Below are 8,478 nucleotides of genomic sequence, written 5' to 3' on the forward strand. Positions count from 1 at the left end.
GGATGTTCTAAAAAATTAATCATGTTCACATCTCTGTAAGTTGGGTTTATTTAGAAACTTTTTTGTTTTTATCCATGGATCATTACAATAGCTGAATTTATTGTTAATTCATGAATATATAGGATACTAATCTCTTCTACCAAACTACTGATAAATTTGTTTTTAGATTCTTTGCCATTTCAACTGATGGCATGATAAAATGATGAAATAGCAGACTGTGGTTGTTATTTTCTTCTGCAGAGTCAATCTATTCTGTTATTTGCTCCAAAGTAGTGGATCTATAGCTATATTTCATTGTTCTGTCATTGGCGAGAGTCGCATCCATTATAAGCAGCCAGTAATGCTACAATACTTCCTTCGCCTCAAGTTCATTAGACACCATTCTGGAAGTCTGATGTCTGTAGCAAGGAGCCATGTTAAATGAAAATGCAGATGCATCACTTGAAAATTTGACTATTTTTGTAACAGAATTCAGAGCAAGCAAACAGAACTGGGACACATTGCCCAGCGTATCATTAGGGAGTGACAGTATAAACCAACTAAGGAACCTAGGCATGATGTGAGAGGAAGAGGGAGACTTTCCAAAATGAATGGTAAGCAGATTCCAAAGGTCGTTGTGGACATCTGACTAGTCAATGCATGCTAATGATCTCAGGATGCCTACTCTTGTCTGTATTTGAAGCTTTTGCCATTTTCTCTCTGAAAAGTAAAAAAAAAAAAAAAAAAGTTTGTTCAACTAATCTATAAAGTCTCAGTTCTAACAAATGGGGATCAACTATAGAGTTAAATACATTCAGATAATTACTTTAAAGACTTTTCTTCACTTATTATGAATACTAGGTGCCTCTTGCTCCTTCCAGCCCTTTCTAAGTTTAATACCAATTTTTTAAAAGATTTTATTTATTTATTTGACAGAGAGAGAGATCACAAGCTGGCAGAGGGGCAGGCAGAGAGAGAGGGGGAAGCCGGCTCCCCACTGAGCAGGGAGGCCAACGTGACGCTCCATCCCAGGACTCTGAGATCATGACCTGAGCTGAAGGCAAAGGCTTAACTCACTGAGCCACCCAGGAGCCCCATTTAATACCAAATTTATGTCTTACATACGTCTTTGGTTATTAACTTGTTTCTACACTTGACTCCTGCACAACATACTGGTTAGGAGCATTGACCCCACACAGTTGAAAATCTGGATGAACTGCGTGACTTCCTTAAAACGTAACCACTAGCAGCCCTACTGTTGACCAGAAGCCTTACTGATAACAATAAATGTATTGTATATGTTGTATGTTATTATACACGTATTCTTACAGTAAAGAAAGCTAGAGACAAGAAAATATTATTAAAAAAATTATGGGGTGCTTGGGTGGGCCAGTGGGTTAAGCCTCTGCCTTGGCTCAGGTCATGGTCTCGGGGTCCTGGAATCGAGCCCCACAGCAGGCTTTCCATTCATTGGGAAGCCTGTTTCCCCAACTCTCTCTACCTGCCCCTCTGCCGGCTTGTGATCTCTCTCTCTTTGTGTCAAATAAATAAATAAAATCTTTAAAAAAATTCTAAGGAAGAGAAAATATTTATTGAAAAAAATCTGCATATAAGAGGACCTGCACAATTGAAACCTGTGTACTATACATAATACATCTTGTGAGTAGTTTCTGTCTTTACAAGCTGCTAATCTATATATTAATTGTGCTTAGCATATCTTTTAGGTTTTGTTTGTTCCATTTGTTTTTATTATCCTCTCTGTCAAAATCAAAATTATTAAATAATGCAGCAAACATGTATGTCAGTAGATGTTCAAAATGAAGTTTCTGATCATGTCATGTTATTATAATTATTAACTGAGTCATAACAACAGTGACTGATAAATTTAAGCAATAAGTCAAAAAAAGGGAGAATTAGGGGATCAAAAAAATCCCCCTTTAACAAGATTTAAAAATTATTTGCTTCTGTGTAATTTCTCTTACTTAACATGATGGTGGCCTTATTATTTTCTCAATCTATTTCTTTAATGTTGTTTTAGTTGAAACAAAGTTAGCCTAAGTAACAATGAGTACTCAAAATGCCAGGGCCTAAATAAAGAAAAAGTTTATTTCTCTGTCATGTGTTTGAAAAAAGTTTTCTGCTAGGAGGAGCAACAGAAGAAAAAAGGAGGGCAAACTTTCCCCTAGGAAGTCAAACACAAGAAGTTTCTGTTTATAGCATGAGTTAGAACTTAGTCATATGACCATACTTAACTCAAGGGACGCTGGGAAAAGTTGTCTTTTTTCAGTTGGTTATCAGGGCTTAGGGAAAAAAAGAGATGACATATATTGGAAGAGAAATATCAGGCTGTGTCACAAAAGTCCCTGAACAAAAACAAAATTTCCATTAAAGTGCAAAAATGTGATTGACCTGAAAATAGGACAAATGTCCTGCCACCTTATGATTATCTCTGATCTAAAACTCAAAGAAAATCCAAATCTATGTTATTACAACTCCTCCTAAAAAGTGCATAATTATGATCAAGTTAGCATATGATTAAACATTTTTCTCTAAGACTTTCGATTCAAAACAACCAATAATTATCTTGTGCAGCACACTTAGCAAATGCATCTTATTACCATAATAATATCAAGATCATATCATTAAACCAAATATAAACCTTTGAAAACAATTAAAAACGAACCCAACACTCCCTAAACAGGTGCATGCTTTTCTTCTGTAAGCCTAAAGAACACTACTCTTTTCTATTTGCTTGTTTTCCCCCCAAACTTTATATATTCAGTAAAGTACATTAGTCATCTGTCTTTAAACATGGGCAGAGTAGTTGTTGAAAGCTGGAGCTTTATTTCTTATTTCTCTTCTAATCATTGGCTCTAGTCAATTTGAAGTGGTTGATCTCTAGATTTCCTTTGATCTTCTTTAGTAAGAAATGGCGTCCATCGGCCTTTTAATTGGTTGCCACATGAAGTCTACATTCATTGACGTTTCCCTACAAATAAAATTGCTGGCACTTTCCAACCTCTCAGTTGACAATACCTGTCCCATCTGCTTTGGGAGAAAAGATCTAAGGTGGCTGTTAAGGGGAGCTGTAGTGTTGTCTCATTGTACCCTATTATCCCTGAAGTCTACATGGAGGGATCGAACATTCATTGAAACAATGATTCATTGCCAGCACCATATATTAAAGTCTTATTTGGTATATGTTAGCAGAGTTACATTACCTTCTGAAATAATCATACACATTTCTTGTTAATCATATTCTTGGGTATTTTATGATTAGTTGTCATAGAGGTCTTTCTTCCATTATATTGATTATTCCTGGAATTCAAGATAGCTATTGATTTTTACATATTAATTTTACAGCTAGCTATCATATACACTTTCTTAGTATGTTCAGTAATTTTTTTTCACTTGATTCTCTTGGGTTTTCTAAATATACATTAGTATAATCTTCAAAGATTTATGTCTCATATTTTATTCTCATACATATTTTCTTTTAGAGATTTACTGCTAATCACCATGGGGAAAGTTCGTTCTTGGCTTACAACCTGTGACTCCATCTGAGATGTTAGGGCTGTATTAAACCCCACAACTACTTACAAAGTGGGTATTATCCACATTTCGTGAAGAGAAAATTGTCTAAGCTCACAAAAGTAGATAAAGGAAGCAAATGTTTTTTAAACCCAGGTTCAGAATTCATGTATTTTCTATTTCACAGAATAACTCCCCAAGGGGAAAAATATGTAAGATTCAGTAAAAAGCTAAAATTTATTCTCTTGCTAATGCTGGCGATTTTCACCATGGGAAAATCACAAATTGGAAAAGCACCTGTTCCAGTTAAATTGCTGTGTAATATGAGGAGTATAAAACTGAGGAGTATAAAACTACATACATTTTATTAGACTCATGAATTCTGTAGGGCAGATATTGGACATGGCACAGTGAGAATGGTTTGTCTCTCTGTTGGGTACCACTCAGCATGCCATGTTTCTGTAAACAGCACTGTTTGCTTACAGCTGTTGTTCCAGGTTTGGCTATGGGGGTGGCAAGACAACGTTAGACAGAAAGTGAGATGATAGACTTTAAAGGATCTTACCTGGCAGGCCAAAAACTCTGGATGCTATTTTGTAGCCATCCTTTAAAGGAAGATGAACAAATCAGCATTTCCATTTATTCCTGCAGTATTTGAAAGTTATATGGGAGGGGGTTGAGGTAGGAGGTGGGAAGATATGTTAGGGGAAGTGATGAAAGCTTTTACTGGGGCAAAAGCAATGAGAACTGCCATGACTTTCTGGTAGATTACATATGGAAGTTTGGGAGAGGGCCCGAGTGGAAGAAGATTCCAAGGTTTTGGAACTGGATTTCCTAGTGCATGGTGATGCCATGCAGGAGGCCAGAATGACACAGAGGAAAAGCAGAATGACATGGGGGGGGATGGAGATGATGGATTTCACCTAGAAATATTTGATCTGAGTGTTCTGTGAGAAATCTCCCCCCATTAGAACCAGGGTAATGGTCAGATAGGTAGTTGGATTCATGAGTCTAACACTCATGGGATTAGTCTGTGTGCCACAGTTTGAGGAGTCAGCCAGCATACCTATAGAAGCTGAAGCCACATAAGGAGAGGTTTTAGAGTAATAATAAAAAAGGAATAAGGACAAAGCACACAGGAAAGTACCAATATTTCCATCCCAAGATGAGTAGGAAGGCCAGAAAGGTAGAAGAACCAGGACAAAGTGGGATCTATAAAAAATTGAGGGAGGGGGGCACCTGGGTGGCTCAGCGGGTTAAAGCCTCTGCCTTAGGCTCAGGTCATGATCCCAGGGTCCTGGGATCAAGCCCCATATGGGGCTCTCTGCTCGGCAGGGAGCCTGCTTCCCCACTCCCCACCTCCCACTCTCTCTCTGCCTGCCTCTCTGCCTACTTGTGATCTCTGTCTGTCAAAAAAATAAATAAAATCTTTAAAAAAAAATTGAGGGAGGATTTCAAGGAATTTGGTCCAGTTTCCCTTGAACTCTAATATGACTGAAGCAAGAATCTCTCCCTTTATAATCCTAAGGACAGGGTTCCTTAAGGCATCGGACAGAGATATTTTCAGTGATAGCAAAGGATATGGTAGTGGTTCTTGCTTTTGTTTGCCCAACCATTTTCCTTCTGGCGATCCCCAGGATGCCTAGATGCATGGGTGGAGCTATGAACTAGGCTGAGTCAACCATAGCCATCTTGCTGGCTATAGTGACTGGTCCTTGGGATATGGGTGGGAGAAGCATGGCTGGGAACATTTAGTCTTGAGAGATTATATACAGAGGCAGAAAAGCGGTTAGAACAAAGTCTGTATTTTTGTTTATTTGTTTGTTTGTTTTAGGCAGTACCCAGGGAGAAGTTTGAAAATGTTTTGCTGCCAAGACTTCTAGACCTGTTCTTGTCCTTCTAAAGGCTTTCTCATTCACTACTTTTTTGTTTGTTTGTTTGTTTGTTTATTTGTTTGTTTTCTTGGCTGTGAGCTATATTTCCTTAGTTTTCCTTTCATCCCCCTCACTTTCCCCCCTCTCTGGAGTTATTTGATTTGAAAACAAACGTGGAGTCAAGAGACTTGAGATCTCATTGGGCCAAAGTAAAATTAAGGGGGGTCTACAGATGAGAAAATGACCACTTATGGCCTGAGGTTGAAGGACTGGAATGCTAGTATTTAAGATGTCTTGTAACCCTAATTGATGCAAGTTCTAGGATGTGAGTAAGGAGTGGGTTAATGAAATGGCATGAAGTAGAAGCTCACAGTGACTAATATAGTGAAAAACAGTGAGGGCAGGACTTTGGACGACTTTGCTATATGGATGCCCAACAGCTTTAGGGTGTCATGAGGAGAAAATTGAAATGAAACAGACATATGTGAATTAAAAAATATGCATCATTAGTGTTGCATTTTGTTTCATTATATTTTTACAGTTAGATTTCAAGTTGTTTAAGAATATTTCCTTGGCTTCTAGCTTTTCTGAGAATGGGTCTAAAAGTCTAGTTCTTCACTTATTCATCTCATTAAGGTTATATTAATGGGGAAAATGTAATGTGAATCTTGATGGTCAGATATTTTATAGGTGAACATGCCTTTTTAAGAATGAAGTTTAGTATTTCTGAATTTGTATCATGCTATAACAGTATTCTTTCCAAATCAAGGGTGAATGTATTGTCTTGATGAACTATTTTTTCTTGAATATTTATTTTCCCATTTTTTGGTCTCACTTACTTAAATCATTTTCCATTTAATAATAGTGGAAGTATTTATAAGTGATGGCCATAGTTATTTTGTTTTGAGATGTAGTTACAAATCAATGTGTTGAAGTGCTAAATTTTCCTAATTTAAATAATAACATCAGTATTTATTCAGGAAATATTGTTTTAAAATGAGGAGGTAATGGCTGTTGCAGCTGAGAGAATAGGATATAAAATTGAAGTATGGCTCAGAGATAACTGGTAAATGCCTGCAGTAAACCAAGCATGTTGACACACTGTTCGAGACTGAACAAGGAAAACACAAAAGTGTTTGAGTCCTCACTTTAATGTTCCTTTTAATGAAGGCAGTTTGTCATAAAGTCCATAGCTTCCTTGATGCAAATATTTTCTCATTTCCTCATAAGACATTCTTCTCCAATTCTAATTCAGAGTTTTCCGGTGTCATTAAAGAAAGGAGGACTTACATGGATTTAGTGCTTACTATGGGAATGGCTTCTTTAAAATCTGAGTAACTCATGATACTGATAGGAAAAAAATGTGGGGCAGATATTTGAGGGACAAGCACTACAGAGCTGTAAGTCTCTGTCTGCATAATGCTGTTTGTGCCTGTGTGTCTTCTACTCTGTGAACTCAAAGCACAAATGTCTGTACTCTGTACTCTGTGAAGTATTCATTCATTCACTTCCCCAGACCACATCATCCTCTTGCACACATCTTTTCATATACATGCATATGTAACCCATTGAACTGTAATTATTTGTTTAATGTCTCTCAGGCCACCTGGATAGTGAGGTTTTTCAGAAGTCCTTTGTGTCTGGTTCGGTACTGGAAAAGTTAGATTCATAATAAAAGACTTATTATCATTAGAATGGTTACTGAATTCAATGCATTAAAGCAGCCAAGACAGCATACTTTCTTTCAGTGGTAAAAGGATGTGGATAAAATTAGATGTTAAAGAAATTAGATATTCTTCACGGTAATGTCTTTTAGCCTACCTGTCAGAATGAGGCAAGTGTGGGAGTGGTCAGCTGACTCAGATGATGGAGATTTAAGATTTAAGAAATCACCGGGACAGAGACAGGGGGCATGGAAAGATGTACAATATTGGCCAAAGGAATGATAATCTGGGAGACATTTCTGACATTTTTCCTGAGGTTAAGGATCAACTCAACTATACGTACTGTGGTTTCTCCAATTCAAAGTGACGCTGTTAACATTTTAGAAAATGTTTCTGTGGATGAAGATTCTCATGGAATAGTTCAAGAAATAAGAGCAGGGGGAGGGAAGTAGCCTAGTGAGGTAGGAGAGTTCGTGGACTTTGGTGTCAGATTCCCTGTAAGTGTAGACATTTCCATGAAGTGTGGATTTGAACATGGGATTTAATTGTAGCATCTGTAAAATAGGGCAAATATTTGTCTCAGTGTTCTATTTTGATCATTAAATAAGATGGATATACAAAGCATATGAAGTACATGGTAGGTATTAATAAATTTCAGTCTCTGTGTTTTATGTAAAATCTAACCAATATTTACTCTGCTCCATAACTGAAGAGCTTTCACATTTCAGTGTGTATAAGAATAAGCTTGAATTCTTCTGAAGTACATATTCTTGAGCACTATCACCCGTGGGTTTATAAGGCCCAGCATTCTGATTTTAAGGAGTCTGCCTGGTGATTCTGATGTAGTTCCACTTAGTTCACTTGAAGCCAAGCGTTACCCAAGAGCCATTGGGTAGACAGGTAGATGTGTCGTGTATGGTACAACGCCTTAATAGTTTTATGTCGGGTATCAGTATAAGTATGATATGTCTGATAAGTATGATAAGTTTAGCAAAAAAGCAAAAACATGGGATTAGTTGAGTCCTAAACAGTGGACAATTTTTCAAGATTTTAAAGTGCACTGCCATTGTTACTGTGACCAGTTCACAGAGTAGAAGACAGACAGACCATGGCTCTCGTGTTCGTAAACACAGAAACACCAGCCAAACTCATCACCCTAGCCTCCTCTAGCAAGAATCCTGTTAGGTCAGTTGCATAAGAATTTCCCCTACCATCAATATCTTCTCTTGGTAATATACCATCCACTGACCGCCCCCCACCACTCTTTTCCTTGGCTATAAATCCTTACTTTTTCTCATATTTAGAAGTGGGCCCAGTTATTTACTGAAGTATCTTTTCCCCTAATCTGCTTTTTACTGCCCTAACTACTGTTCAGCTCTTGTTCTCTGTAACAATATATAAATGTTAAATCTATTTTTGTGCCCACAGAA

The sequence above is a fragment of the Neovison vison genome, chromosome 11 (genome assembly GCF_020171115.1).
Source record: "Neovison vison isolate M4711 chromosome 11, ASM_NN_V1, whole genome shotgun sequence".
NCBI lineage: Eukaryota > Metazoa > Chordata > Mammalia > Carnivora > Mustelidae > Neogale > Neogale vison.